Source organism: Zea mays, chromosome 9 (assembly GCF_902167145.1).
Source record: "Zea mays cultivar B73 chromosome 9, Zm-B73-REFERENCE-NAM-5.0, whole genome shotgun sequence".
Lineage (NCBI taxonomy): Eukaryota > Viridiplantae > Streptophyta > Magnoliopsida > Poales > Poaceae > Zea > Zea mays.
In genome coordinates this window covers 92,666,659-92,682,199 of record NC_050104.1, presented here as the reverse complement: position 1 = coordinate 92,682,199, position 15,541 = coordinate 92,666,659, and positions in this window count along the sequence as shown.

Here is a 15,541-nt window from a genome sequence, read left to right as displayed (position 1 = left end):
AGTTTCCCGCAAGCATTTGTGAGGATCTCACGAGGAAAAAATTCGTCGTCGTGACGATGGAGATGAGGAGCTATTTTTGGACGGAGAATTCCGGTTAGCTTCCTAGTTGCCATCCCTAGTCGTCAGGTCGGGACGACTTGACGTCGGCAGGGACACGCAGGGAGCTCGGAGCTTGACGCGTTCCTGGGGGCGGGGCCACAGATGCTTTTCGCCTCCTGGACAAGGATAGTTGTCCTCTGAAGAACGGCAGCCTGGACTACAGTTATGCTGTCGCTTACATCCGCCTTCAGATAACCGGCATCGATGCGAAAAAAAGGAAATGGAGGGTAAGTGTACATGGGCGTTTCGTTTTTATGGGCTAATTTTTAGCCCATTCACTTTATTTCCTAAATTGTCAAACACACCAAATAAAAGAAGATTATCTCTATTTTAGTCCTTGTATTTAATAATTTAGAAACTAAAATAAAACAACTAAAAATTAGTCTCGGCAAACCAAACACCTCCTAAAACAACGAGAGCTACTTTAAAGAGTTCCTAAAACACTTTCAATTCAAGCAAAATTAAAAAAAAACATATTTTCAACAACTAAATTTAAATCTAATCCTTTGGTACTTAGAGGGTGTTTAGTTTCTAGGAACTAATTTTTAGTCCGTCTATTTTATTCCATTTTATCCTATAAATTGCTAAATACAGAAACTATTTAATAGTTTCTGTATTTAGCAATTTATGGGCTAAAATGGAATAAAATGAACGGACTAAAAATTAGTGTCTAGAAACCAAACACCCTTAGAGAAACAGAGACATCACACGAGAAAATATGCACATTCGTAATCTCGCGGTGACCATGTATTTAGTTGCCGTAGAAGGTAAACCAGACCCGCATTAGCCTAGTAAGTATTGGTAGAACTAAAGTAAAATTATGAAGGCGTTTTTGTTCGGTTACTTGTACAAATTCATGCAGACATAATATAGACTTTGTTTGGTTGTTCGCACTGAGACATACCGTAAAGAACGGTGAATAAATAAATCTTCAAATATTATATAGCATGAATGGTCTAGTTAGTTTTGTTCACAAGAAAAAACAGGAACACAAGTATAAAATCGGTTCGGTGATTAAATTGTTGTTTTAGCCAACATGAATATTAATGTGTAACACCCCAATGTTCAATCTTGTGAAAATAAGGAAAATCATCCAAGGACTTTGAATTAAAATATCTTCCCATAAGAAATTTTCTTACCTTCGAAAATCACTACTCCAAAAATAAACATATTTACTAAATTAAATGAATTCTGAAAATAATTTCGCTCCTTTATAAAGTATAACTATATAAGTTAAATAAATAATAATAAATAAGAATTTGGCTATTCCTTTTACAACCCATATATTTCTAAAATATTCTCCTAAGGATTTTATAAACTAGAAATTATCTTTCCTAGAATACATATTTTTGTGTACATTTAAAAGCATCTTCTTGGATGAACGAAACAATGAATAAATAAATTAAAGTGACTTTGCATCCTCATGCCGGATATTTTGGAGTGTTGCATATTGGGTGCAAGTTTGAAATCAGTTTTTTGAAATTGAAACTTGAAAATAAAATGAAATAAAGAAAATAAAATGGAAAACAGAAAAGAAAAGAAAAGAAAAGAAAAGGGTAAAAGAAAATCCGGCTGGGCCAATTTCTCCACGCCAGTCCAACTCCTCTCGCACTCGTCGACCCACTTATTTTCACCGTGTCGGCCCATTCCCCACGCGACCATAACCACCATGTCACTGACATGAGGGCCCGGTTGGCCAGTGACCTCACAGGTGCAGGGTGCTGCGCCTCAGCCTCTGTCTCTCCCACGCACATGCTTCGCTTACTAGTAGTGGGCCAACGCCGTCAGATACGCCTTCTACACCGCGTCGAAATCGAGCAAACGCCAACGGAATTCTACCGTGATCCATCCACCGCCTTATCCGGACTCAGCGTGGATATAAACCTGATTCCTCGTTACCATAAAACATCGCCGTTACCACCCCATCCCTCCTCAATTTGCCTAATACCTTGAAGCCGCAGAGGGCCTCTTCGCCGAGATGAGCCTGCGCCGTGGAGAGAGATAGAGAGAGAGAGAGAGAGATGAGCCACCGCCGTCAATCTACCCCAAGGACGATTCTCTGGCCCCGGTTTGTGGTCTACATGCATCGTAGGGTCAACGGGATTGCGTACCTGTACATATACAGGCTCGAGACCTTTTGGCGCACGAGGGCGTCGTGCGCTAGAGCCAGGCTTCATGACGGAGCCGCCGTTCGCCGTGACCAGCACCTTCTGTTGCCCCAACCCCTAGTATGTTCCCTACGTGTGTTCGCTAGGTCTTCCGTGTGGTGTAGCTAAAAGGAAAATGTGCCATTGGGAAATTTCTATAAGAATTTTGGTGATTAGATGCCCAACACATTATTTGATTACTAATGTGCTAAATGTGTGAAAGGTGCAAATCAAAGAAAAATGTATGTTTCTAGACTTAGTACATTGTTTTTGTGAACTAACATTGTGTGTCTAAGTGCTAGAAACAGTGCCGAAAAGAGAGGAATCAAATTGCAAAAGACTTGGCTGTGTGGAGAGCCAAATTCCAGTTCGGCCTGGCACACCGGACTGTCCGGTGGTGCACAGGACAGTGTCCGGTGCGCCAGGCTGGTCCGCGTGAACTCGCCGCTCTCGGGATTCGACGGTGGCGTACAGCTAAAAATCACCGGACCGTCCGGTGGTGCACCGGACTGTCGGGTGAGTCATCCGCGGCGAACTCATCGCTCTCGGGAAAAGCATCAGTGCGACGTGGCTATAATTCACCAGACTGTCCGGTGAGCCAACGGTCGCCAGCGCCAACGGTCGGCCGCAAAATCTGCGAGCGACGCGTGGCAGCTCCAACAGTCGGCAGGGGGCACCGGATTGTCCGGTGCGCCAACGGGCTCGGAGCTATAACGGTCGACTGTGCTCGATTTGGAAGGCAATCGCGCACCAGACAGGCTACAGTAGCTGTCCGGTGGCGCACGGGACTGTCCAGTGCACCGCTCGACAGAAGGCAATGATGGCCTTCCAAGTTTGCCTCCGACGGCTCCTAGCTGCCTTGGGGCTATAAAAGGGACCCCTAGGCGCATGGAGGAGAAATCTAAGCATTCTATGACTCCCACACTCCGCCACCACGCATTTGATCGATTGTGTTAGTGATTTGAGCTCCGTTCGAGTTGTGAACTCTCTATGCTACGTTTCGAGCTCAAGTCTTGGCTTGCGTGCATGTGTGTGCTGTGGATTTGTGTCTTGTGTGTGTTGCTCTTCCCAACCTTACTCTACACTTTCTTTGTGATCTCTATTGTAAGGGCGAGAGACTCCAAATTGTGGAGATTCCTCGCAAACGGGAAAATACACTAAAGGAAAAGAATGTGGTATTCAAGTTGATCATCAGATCACTTGAAAGGGGTTGAGTGCAACCCTCGTCCATTGGGACGCCACAACGTGGAAGTAGGCAAGTGTTACTTGGCCGAACCACGGGATAAAATCGCGTGTCTCTTGTGATTGCTTTCTCTATGATTGTTTTGTCCACAAGAACTCGCCTCAAAACTACTTAGTCGCACTAACACTTCTATAACTAAGTTTTGTGGCTATTTAGTGTTTGATTTTACAGGATAACCTATTCACCCCCCTCTAGGTGCTCTCAATTGGTATCGGAGCCGTACTCTTCACGTACGGGACTAATCGCCCGAAGAGATGGATCCTAAGGGAAAGAGGATGGTGATCAACGACAAGGAGAAGGAGTCCATCTTCAACGAGCCAAGAGATGACAAGCCCACTGACTCAGGCTCGAGTCACAAGAAGAAGAACGGGAAGAAGAAGAGGTGCATCAAGAAGATCATCTACTACGACAGCAATGCATCTTCTTCTTCACCAAGAGACGATGACGATTCTTCGTCAAAGAAAAAGACGGTTAATCAAAACTATTCTTTTGATTATTCCTGCATGTCGTACAATTCAAATGTGCATCTACTTTCAATTCCCCTTGGAAAACCTCCACACTTTGATGGAGAGGACTATTCGTTTTGGAGTCATAAAATGCGTAGTCATCTATTCTCTCTCCATCCTAGCATATGAGAAATTGTAGAAAATGAGATGCACTTTGACATCACTGATAATCCTGTGATTATTAATGAGCAAATCCATAAAAATGCCCAAGCTACTACTGTGTTGTTAGCATCTCTTTGCAGGGACGAGTATAACAAAGTGAGTGGCTTGGACAATGCCAAACAAATCTAGGATACCGTCAAGATATCACATGAGGGAAATGATGCCACTATGATCACAAAGATGGAACTAGTGGAAGGCGAACTAGGGAGGTTCGCGATGATCAGGGGAGAGGAGCCAACTCAGACCTACAATAGGCTCAAGACCCTGGTCAACAAGATCCAAAGCTACGGAAGCATAAGATGGACGGATCATGATGTCATCCGACTCATGCTAAGGTCATTTACTGTAATTGACCCCCATCTTGTAAATCTTATTCGTGAAAAATCCCAGGTACACCAAGATGACGCCCGAGGAGATCCTTGGAAAATTTGTGAGCGGGCGCATGATGGTGAAGGAGGCATGATACGTGGATGACGCTTTGAACGGTCCACTACCCATCTACGAGCCGCAGCCCGTTGCTCTCAAAGCAACAAGCAGCAAGGAGGTGCTACCAAGCAAGGTAGCTCAAGTGGAGGCTGTCGGACTCAATGAAGATGAGATGGCGCTTATCATCAAGCGTTTTAAGACCACACTCAAAGGACGCAAGGAGTACCCCAACAGAAATAAAACAAAGGGAAAACGCTCCTGCTTCAAATGTGGTAAGACTGGTCACTTTATTGCAAACTGTCCTGATAATGATAGTGACCAGGGACAAGAAAAGAGCGGGAAGGAGAAAAAGAAGAACTACAAGAAGGCAAAGGGCGAGGCGCACCTTGGAAAGGAATGGGACTCGGACAGCTCCTCTTCCGACTCTGACGACGAAGGACTTGCTGCCTTGGCTTTCAACAAATCCTCACTCTTCCCCAACAAACGCCATACATGTCTTATGGCCAAGGAGAAAAAGGTATGTGTTCGGGACACACCCAAGTACACTTCATCTAGTGATGAAGAATCCTCCGATGATGAAGTAGATTACACTAGTTTATTTAAAGGTTTAGATAGAGCCAAAGTAGAGAAAATTAATGAATTAATTGATGCTCTAAATGAAAAAAGATAGATTGCTAGAGAAGCAAGAAGATATTTTGTATGAAGAGCATGACAAATTTATTATTGTTCAAAAATTTCTTGCTCTAGAAATTAAAAGAAATGAAATGCTATCCTCTGAGTTGTCTGCTTGCCATGAATCTGTTTCTAGTTTAAGGAGTTTAAATGATGAATTAAATGCTAAGCTAGAGGTGAAAGGGAAATGTGCCCTTGGGCCATTTCTAAATATTTTGGTGATTGAGTGCCAACACAAGTGGAATTATGTTAATCTATGCAAAGTGATGGACAAAGTGCAAATCAAGTAAAAAGGTATGTTTCTAAGACTTAGTAAATTGTTTTGGAGACTAATGTATTGTGTCCAAGTGCTGGAAACAGGAGAAATCAAGTTGGAAAAGAAGATGGTTTTGTTCAGCCAAAGACTGCTCGGTCTGGGTGCACCGGACTGTCCGGTGCGCCAGGCTGGCGTCTGTCAACTGGCTGCTCTCGGGAAGCAATTAACGGCGTACGGCTATAAATCACCGGACTGTCCGGTGAGCCAACAGTCGGCCCGGCCAACGGTCGGCCGCGTAATCCGCGTGCGACGCGTGGCAGAGCCAACGGTCATAAGGGGGCACCGGACTGTCCGGTGTGCACCATACAGTGTCCGGTGCGCCAACGGCTAGGAATCTGCAACGGTCGGCTTCGCCAAAGAAGGAAAGAAATCCGCACCGGACAGTGTCCGGTGGTGCACCGGACTGTCCGGTGCGCCAGGCGACAGAAGGCAAGAATTGCCTTCTTGAAATGCTCTCAACGGCTCCTAGCTGCCTTGGGGCTATAAAAGGGACCCCTAGGCGCATGGAGGAGTACACCAAGCATTCCTTGAGCATTGTTGATCACTCACACTTCATTCTTGCGCACTTGTTTGACATTCTTAGTGATTTGAGCTCTGTTCTAGTGAGAACCTCAAGATATTGTCTTGAGCTCAAGTCTTGATCTTGTGTGTGCGTATTTGCTGTGGATTTGAGTGTGTTGCTTCCCTACCTTACTTTTGTGCTTCATTGAGATTCTTATTGTAAGGGCGAGAGACTCCAAGTTGTGGAGATTCCTCGCAAACGAGAAAAGAGTAAAGTAAAGAAGAACACCGTGGTATTCAAGTTGATCATCGGATCACTTGAGAGGAGTTGAGTGCAACTCTCGTCCGTTGGGACGCCACAACGTGGAGTAGGCAAGTTTTGTGCTTGGCCGAACCACGGGATAAATCCACGTGTCCCTTGTGCTTGTCTTTATTGTGTCTATTGTGCTTCACAAGAGATTTCCTCTCTACTCACTTGATTTCATTATTCTAACTCTCAATCAAGTTTGTGGTGTTAAGTTTTAAGTTTTATAGGATCATATATTCACCCCCCTCTAGGTGCTCTCAATTAGTATTAGAGCCGTTCTCTTCAAGAAAGGGACTAATCGCCCGAAGAGATGGATCCTAAGGGCAAGGGGATGGTGGTCAACGATAAGGAGAAGGAGTCTTTCGTCAATGATCCAAAAGATGACAAGCCTACCGACTCGGGCTCAAGCCACAAAAGAAAAGACGGGAGGAAGAAGAAAACAAGGCGCATCAAGGAGATCGTCTACTACGATGACAGTGACAAGTTCTCTTCTTCCCAAAAGGACGACGACAACTATGAGAAAAAGAAAACGGTCAATTCAAACTTTTCTTTTGATTATTCTCGTATTCCGCAAAATACAAATGCTCATTTACTCTCCATTCCACTTGGTAAACCTCCTCACTTTGATGGAGAGGACTACGGATTTTGGAGTCACAAAATGCGTAGTCACTTGTTCTCTCTCCATCCAAGCATATGGGAAATAGTAGAGAGTGGAATGCAATTTGATAGCAGTAATAGTCCCATGTTTATCAATGAGAAAATTCACAAAAATGCACAAGCTACTACTGTTCTTCTAGCATCATTGTGCAGGGATGAATACCATAAGGTGAGCGGCTTGGATAACGCCAAGCAGATTTGGGACACCCTCAAGATCTCACATGAGGGGAACGACGTTACCATGCTCACCAAGATGGAGTTGGTGGAGGACGAACTTGGGAGATTCGCAATGATCAGGGGCGAGGAGCCAACCCAAACGTACAACCGGCTCAAGACCCTCGTCAACAAAATAAGGATCTATGGAAGCACGCGATGGACGGACCACGACGTCGTCCGCCTAATGCTAAGGTCGTTTACTGTCCTTGATCCACATCTTGTGAACAATATTCGTGAGAATCCTAGGTACACCAAGATGACGCCCGAGGAGATCCTTGGAAAATTCGTAAGCGGGTGGATGATGATCAAGGAGGCAAGATACGTTGAAGATGCGTTGAATGGCCCAATCCAAGATCCTCAAACCATTGCTCTCAAGGCAACGAGAAGCAAGGAGGCGCTACCTAGCAAGGTGGCACAAATTGAGGCGGCCGGGCTCAATGATGAAGAAATGGCCCTCATCATCAAGCGTTTCAAGACGGCGCTAAAGGGTCGCAAGGGGCATCCCAACAAGAGCAAGACAAAGGGGAAGCACTCATGCTTCAAATGTGGTAAGATTGGTCATTTTATCGCTAATTGTCCCGATAATGATAGTGACCAGGAACAAGGGAACAAGAGGGAAAAGAAAAAGGTGTACAAAAAGGCTAAGGGCGAGGCACACCTTGGCAAGGAGTGGGACTCGGATTGTTCGTCATCCGACTCCGACAACGAAGGACTCGCCGCCACCGCCTTCAACAAGTCATCCCTCTTCCCCAACGAGCATCACACTTGCCTCATGGCAAGGGAAAAGAAGGTAAGCACTCGTAATACTAGTACTTACGCTTCCTCAAGTGATGAAGAATCTAGCGATGATGAAATAGACTATTCATGTTTATTCAAGGGCTTAGATAGAACTAAGGTTGAGAAGATTAATGAGTTGATTGATGCCTTGAATGATAAGAATAGATTATTAGAGAAGAAAGATGATCTTTTGTATGAAGAACATGATAAGTTTGTAGAGGCACAAAAATCTCTTGCTTTAGAAATTAAAAGGAATGAAATGCTTTCTTGTGAATTGTCTACATGCCATGACTCTATTTCTAGCTTAAAGAGCATAAATGATGATTTGTATGCTAAGTTAGAAATAGCTAATAAATCAACATCTTGTGTAGAACATGTTACAATTTGCAATAGGTGTAAAGATTTCAATATTGATGCTTGTAGCGAACACCTAGCCTCAATTTCTAAATTGAATGATGAAGTGGCTAGTCTTAATGCCCAACTTAAGACTAGCAAAAGTGAATTTGATAAGCTAAAATTTGTAAGGGATGCCTACACAATTGGTAGACACCCCTCAATTAGGATGGTCTTGGCTTCAAGAGGGAAGTCAAGAACTTAACAAGCCATAATGTTTCCATCGCCGCCAAGGAGAAAGGGAAGGCCCCTATGGCTAGTAGTGTTCAAAAGAACCATGCTTTCATGTACCATGATAGGAGACATTCTAGGAACAATTATAGAAGTTATGATGCTTTTAATTCTCATGCCATGACTGCTTCTAGTTCTTCTATTATGCATGGTAGAGATATGCCTAGGAGAAATGTCATTCATCATATGCCTAGGAGAAATGTTGCTCATGTTCCTAGGAAGATTAATGAACCTTCTACAATTTATCATGCTTGCAATGCTTCCTTTGCAATTTGTAGAAAGGATAGAAAGGTGATTGCTAGGAAATTAGGGACAAAATGCAAGGGAGATAAAACTTGCATTTGGGTCCCTAAGGATATTGTCACTAACCTTGTAGGACCCAACAAGAGTTGGGTACCTAAGACCCGAGCCTAAATTTGCCTTGCAGGTTTATGCATCCGGGGGATCAAGCTGGATTATCGACAGCGGATGCACAAACCATATGACGGGAGAGAAGAAGATGTTCACCTCCTATGTCAAGAACAAAGATTCCCAAGACTCAATCATATTCGGTGATGGGAATCAAGGCAAGGTGAAAGGGTTAGGAAAAATAGCTATTTCATCCGAGCACTCCGTTTCCAATGTGTTTTTAGTTGAGTCACTTGGATATAACTTGTTGTCTGTGAGTCAACTTTGTAATATGGTACTGTTTATTCACAAATGTAGATGTGTCTGTCTTTAGAAGAAGTGATGGTTCATTAGCTTTTAAGGGTGTATTAGACGACAAACTCTATTTAGTTGATTTTGCAAAAGAGGAGGCCGGTCTAGATGCATGCTTAATTGCTAAGACTAGCATGGGCTGGCTGTGGCATCGCCATTTAGCTCATGTGGGGATGAAGAACCTTCACAAGCTTCTAAAGGGAGAACACGTGATAGGTCTAACTAATGTAACTTTCAAAAAAGATAGACCTTGTGCAGCTTGTCAAGCAGGTAAACAGGTGGGAAGCTCTCATCACACCAAAAATGTGATGACCACATCAAGACCTTTGGAGATGCTTCATATGGACCTCTTCGGACCCGTCGCCTATCTAAGCATAGGAGGAAGTAAGTATGGTCTTGTTATAGTTGATGATTTTTCCCGCTTCACTTGGGTATTCTTTTTGTAGGATAAATCTGAAACCCAAGGGACCCTCAAGCGCTTCCTAAGAAGAGCTCAAAATGAGTTTGAACTCAAGGTAAAGAAGATAAGGAGCGAAAACGAGTCCGAGTTCAAGAACCTTCAAGTGGAGGAGTACCTTGAGGAGGAAGGGATCAAGCACGAGTTCTCCGCTCCCTACACACCACAGCAAAATGGTGTGGTAGAGAGGAAGAACAGGACGCTCCCGAGCGGTTTTGGTCGGAAGCCGTGAACACGGCTTGCCACGCCATCAACCGGGTCTACCTTCACCGCCTCCTCAAGAAGACTTCGTATGAGCTTCTAACCGGTAACAAACCCAATGTTTCGTATTTCCGAGTTTTTGGGAGTAAATGCTACATCCTAGTGAAGAAGGGTAGGAATTCCAAATTTGCTCCCAAAGCGGTAGAAGGGTTTTGATTAGGTTATGACTCAAATACAAAGGCGTATAGAGTCTTCAACAAATCATCGGGTTTGGTTGAAGTCTCTAGCGACGTTGTATTTGATGAGACTAATGGCTCTCCAAGAGAGCAAGTTGTTGATCTTGATGATGTAGATGAAGAAGACGTTCCAACGGCCGCAATACGCACCATGGCGATTGGAGACGTGCGACCGCAGGAACTCAAGGAGCAAGATCAACCTTCTTCCTCAACAATGGTGCACCGCCCAACTCAAGACGATGAACAGGTTCATCAAGAAGAGGCGTGTGATCAAGGGGGAGCGCAAGATGATCATGTGATGGAGGAAGAAGCACAACCGGCTCCTCCAACCCAAGTTCGAGCGACGATTCAAAGGAATCATCCCGTCGACCAAATTTTGGGTGACATAAGCAAGGGAGTAACTACTCGTTCTAGATTAGCTAATTTTTGTGAGCATTACTCCTTTGTCTCTTCTATTGAGCCTTTCAGGGTAGAAGAGGCCTTGCTAGATCCGGACTGGGTGTTGGCCATGCAAGAGGAGCTCAACAACTTCAAGAGGAATAAAATTTGGATACTGGTGCCTCGTCCCAAGCAAAACGTTGTGGGAACCAAGTGGGTGTTCCGCAACAAACAAGACGAGCACGGGGTGGTGACAAGGAACAAGGCACGACTTGTGGCAAAAGGTTATGCCCAAGTCGCAGGTTTGGACTTTGAGGAGACTTTTGCTCTTGTGGCTAGGCTAGAGTCAATTCGCATATTGTTAGCCTATGCTACTCACCATTCTTTCAGGTTGTTCCAAATGGATGTGAAGAGCACTTTCCTCAACGGGCCAATCAAGGAGAAAGTGTACGTGGAGCAACCCCCTGGCTTTGAGGATGAACGGTACCCCGACTACGTGTGTAAGCTCTCTAAGGCGCTCTATGGACTTAAGCAAGCCCCAAGAGCATGGTATGAATGCCTTAGAGACTTTTTAATTGCTAATTCTTTCAAGGTTGGGAAAGTCGATCCAACTCTTTTTACTAAAACTTGTGATGGTGATCTTTTTGTATGCCAAATTTATGTCGATGACATAATATTTGGTTCTACTAACCAAAAGTCTTGTGAAGAGTTTAGCAGGGTGATGACTCAAAAGTTTGAGATGTCGATGATGGGCGAGTTAAGCTATTTCCTTGGGTTCCAAGTGAAGCAACTCAAGGATGGGACCTTCATCTCCCAAACGAAGTACACGCAAGATTTGATCAAGCGGTTTGGGATGAAGGACGCCAAGCCCGCAAAGACTCCAATGGGAACCGATGGACACACCGACCTCAACAAAGGAGGTAAGTTCGTTGATCAAAAGGCATACCAGTCTATGATAGGGTCTTTACTTTATTTATGTGCTAGTAGACCGGATATTATGCTTAGCGTATGCATGTGTGCTAGATTTCAATCCGATCCAAGGGAGTGTCACTTAGTGGTCGTGAAGCGAATACTTAGATATTTAGTCGCTACGCCTTGCTTCGGGATCTAGTATCCAAAGGGGTCTACCTTTGACTTGATTGGATATTCAGACTCCGACTATGCTGGATGTAAGGTTGATAGGAAGAGTACATCGGGGACGTGCCAATTCTTAGGAAGGTCCCTGGTGTCATGGAGTTCTAAGAAACAAACTTCCGTTGCCCTATCCACCGCTGAGGCCGAGTATGTTGCCGCAGGACAGTGCTGCGTGCAACTACTTTGGATGAGGCAAACCCTCAGGGACTTTGGCTACAATCTGAGCAAAGTCCCACTCCTATGTGATAATGAGAGTGCTATTCGCATAGCGGATAATCCTGTTGAACACAGTCGCACAAAGCACATTGACATCCGGCATCACTTTTTGAGAGACCACCAGCAAAAGGGAGATATCGAAGTGTTTCATGTTAGCACCGAGAACCAGCTAGCCGATATCTTTACCAAGCCTCTAGATGAGTCGACCTTTTGCAGGCTGTGTAGTGAGCTAAATGTCCTAGATTCGCGGAACTTGGATTGATTTGTAGCATACATGTGTTTATGCCTTTGATCATATTCTTTATGCAATTTGTTGTTTATGTATGGTGCTCAAGTTGTACAAGCACTCCCCGGACCTCATAAGTCCATTTGCAACTGATGCACATATTTAGGGGGAGTTGTGTTACAACTTGACCCTTTGAGACTAACCATGTGCTTGAGTTTTCTTAATTTAGTCTCAAAGGTGGATTGAAGGGAAAAGGTGGACTTGGACCATGCAAGACTTCCACTGCACTCCGATCAGAGAGTAACTCACTCCAAGTTCATCTTTGTACTCTTATTGCCTTTTTACTCTTAGTTGAAGATTTTGGTGAGGCAATGGGATTTGTTGGGGGCCTTCGGCTTCCGAAGGTCCTCAAAAACATAATTTGACAATATTTTCCAAGTATGCGAGCAGGTATCTTCGGAATCAGGTTGCGGGTATACAAGAGCATGGTCAAGACGAAGCTTGACTGAAATGGAAGACGATCATGACGAAGGATGAAACGATCACGAAGCTATGTGCAGAAAAGCTTCGGCATGACAGCAGAAAAGAGGAACCGACTTAAAGATGAAAAGCCAAATTAGACATCGAAGAATTACTATAGAGTTACTGGTAAAAGCAAAGGGCATTAATGTAATTTTACACGGGTTGCGTCCCGTGCCTATAAATAGATGAACAGTACTCATGTACTGTTCACGCTGACTTGGCATTAGCATCACGCCTGTACCCTTACTTTCCTTCAAGCCAAAGGTACATTTGTAATTTGTTGTTGCTTATATAAGTAAAATAAATAGAAATAAATTAATAATAATGTTCAAAGTAATCATGTTATAATTTCGTGTTTTTGTATATAAATTTCCCTTATCTTTTATTATGATTATGAAGGTGTGACCTTCATAACCTTCGTCCGAAATCCATTATATCCAAAGGGAAATAATGCTTCGAAGGACAAAGGGCTTTGATATTTAACAAATTATGTTGCCTTGTTCTTAATTCATAGCATTTGAGAACAAGTCCCCAATAGGATTAAAGGGCCAAAATTGATCCCGTTTTGGTGCTTGATGCCAAAGGGGGAGAAAATAAGGCCAAAGCAAGAAATGGATCAGCTACCACTTGAGAATTTTGAAAATAGTAGAGTTAGAGTTTTTGTTTGTCAAAATACTCTTGTTTGTCTCTTATTGTCAAAACATTGATCTCTTGTGGGGAGAAAGCTTGATTATGGGAAAAAGGGGGAGTTTTTGAATCTTTGATCAATTTCTCTTGGAATATCTCTCTTTATGTTTCAACAAGTGTGTTTGACCTAGATATAGGAAATTGAGATTGATTTGCAAAAACAAACCAAGTGGTGGCAAAGAATGATCCATATATGCCAAATTTGAATCAAAACAATTTTGAGTTCTCATTTGTATTGATGTTGCACTTCCTTCAGTTGCTTTTTATTGTGTTGGCATAAATCACCAAAAAGGGGGAGATTGAAAGGGAAATGTGCCCTTGGGCCATTTCTAAGTATTTTGGTGATTGAGTGCCAACACAAGTGGAATTATGTTAATCTATGCAAAGTGATGGACAAAGTGCAAATCAAGTAAAAAGGTATGTTTCTAAGACTTAGTAAATTGTTTTGGAGACTAATGTATTGTGTCCAAGTGCTGGAAACAGGAGAAATCAAGTTGGAAAAGAAGATGGCTTTGTTCAGCCAAAGACTGCTCGGTCTGGGTGCACCGGACAGTGTCCGGTGCGCCAGGCCGGCGTCTGTCAACTGGCTGCTCTCGGGAAGCAATTAACGGCGTACGACTATAAATCACCGGACTGTCTGGTGGTGCACCGGATTGTCCGGTGAGCCAACAGTCGGCCCGACCAACGGTCGACTGCGTAATCCGCGCGCGACGCGTGGCAGAGCCAACGGTCAGAAGGGGGCACCGGAATGTCCGGTGTGCACCAGACAGTGTTCGGTGCGCCAACGGCTAGGAATCTGCAACGGTCGGCTTCGCCAAAGAAGGAAAGAAATCCGCACCGGACAGTGTCCGGTGGTGCACCGGACTGTCCGGTGCGCCAGGCGACAGAAGGCAAGAATTGCCTTCTTGAAATGCTCTCAACGGCTCCTAGCTGCCTTGGGGCTATAAAAGGGACCCCTAGGCGCATGGAGGAGTACACCAAGCATTCCTTGAGCATTGTTGATCACTCACACTTCATTCTTGCTCACTTGTTCGACATTCTTAGTGATTTGAGCTCTGTTCTAGTGAGAACCTCGAGATATTGTCTTGAGCTCAAGTCTTGATCTTGTGTGTGCGTATTTGTTGTGGATTTGAGTGTGTTGCTTGCCTCCCTTACTTTTGTGCTTCATTGAGATTCTTATTGTAAGGGCGAGAGACTCCAAGTTGTGGAGTGTTGGGGCGAAGGCAGAGACGCCACCCTTCGCTCGCCGCCTTTCGCTGCAGTCGCTGGTTTGACGAAGACAAAACGGGCAGGGACACCCTTCGCTTCATTCAGCACCAGACGAAGGCCTGCGGTGACGTCTCCCCGCGGCACGGCCTCGTCAGGCTCTGAGGCCCACGTGTGATCTGGCCCATTGTAACGGGCCCCGCGTGACCGCCGTTGTGTTACGGGCCTAGTTTGTAAAGGCATTCTTGTAAGTACAGCTTGTAACCCTGCTTTATGGGAATATTTTGGGGATAAACTAGGTGTCCGAGGGCACATGCGTCCTTAACACGAGGCGCTGGGCACTCAGATACCTATAAATACCCCCACACAGTGCCCGTGAGAGGCTAGTCACTAACAGAGCTATTTGCCCCCGAGCACGTATCCCTGTTGTCACCACTGTTCATCCTTGTTGGCCTCCTTGCTGCTGAGAGCAAGTTTCAACATGGAGATTCCTCGCAAACGGGAAAAGAGTAAAGTAAAGAAGAACACCGTGGTATTCAAGTTGATCATCGGATCACTTGAGAGGAGTTGAGTGCAACTCTCGTCCGTTGGGACGCCACAACGTGGAGTAGGCAAGTTTTGTGCTTGGCCGAACCATGGGATAAATCCTCGTGTCTCTTGTGCTTGTCTTTATTGTGTCTATTGTGCTTCACAAGAGATTTCCTCTCTACTCACTTGATTTCATTATTCTAACTCTCAATCAAGTTTGTGGTGTTAAGTTTTAAGTTTTACAGGATCACCTATTCACCCCCCCTCTAGGTGCTCTCAAGAGGAAGTTAATAAATCTAGTTCATGTGTAGATCATGTTGTTATTTGTAATAGATGTAAGGATTTTGATGTTGATGCCTGTAATGAACATATTGCTTCTATTACTAAATTAAATGATG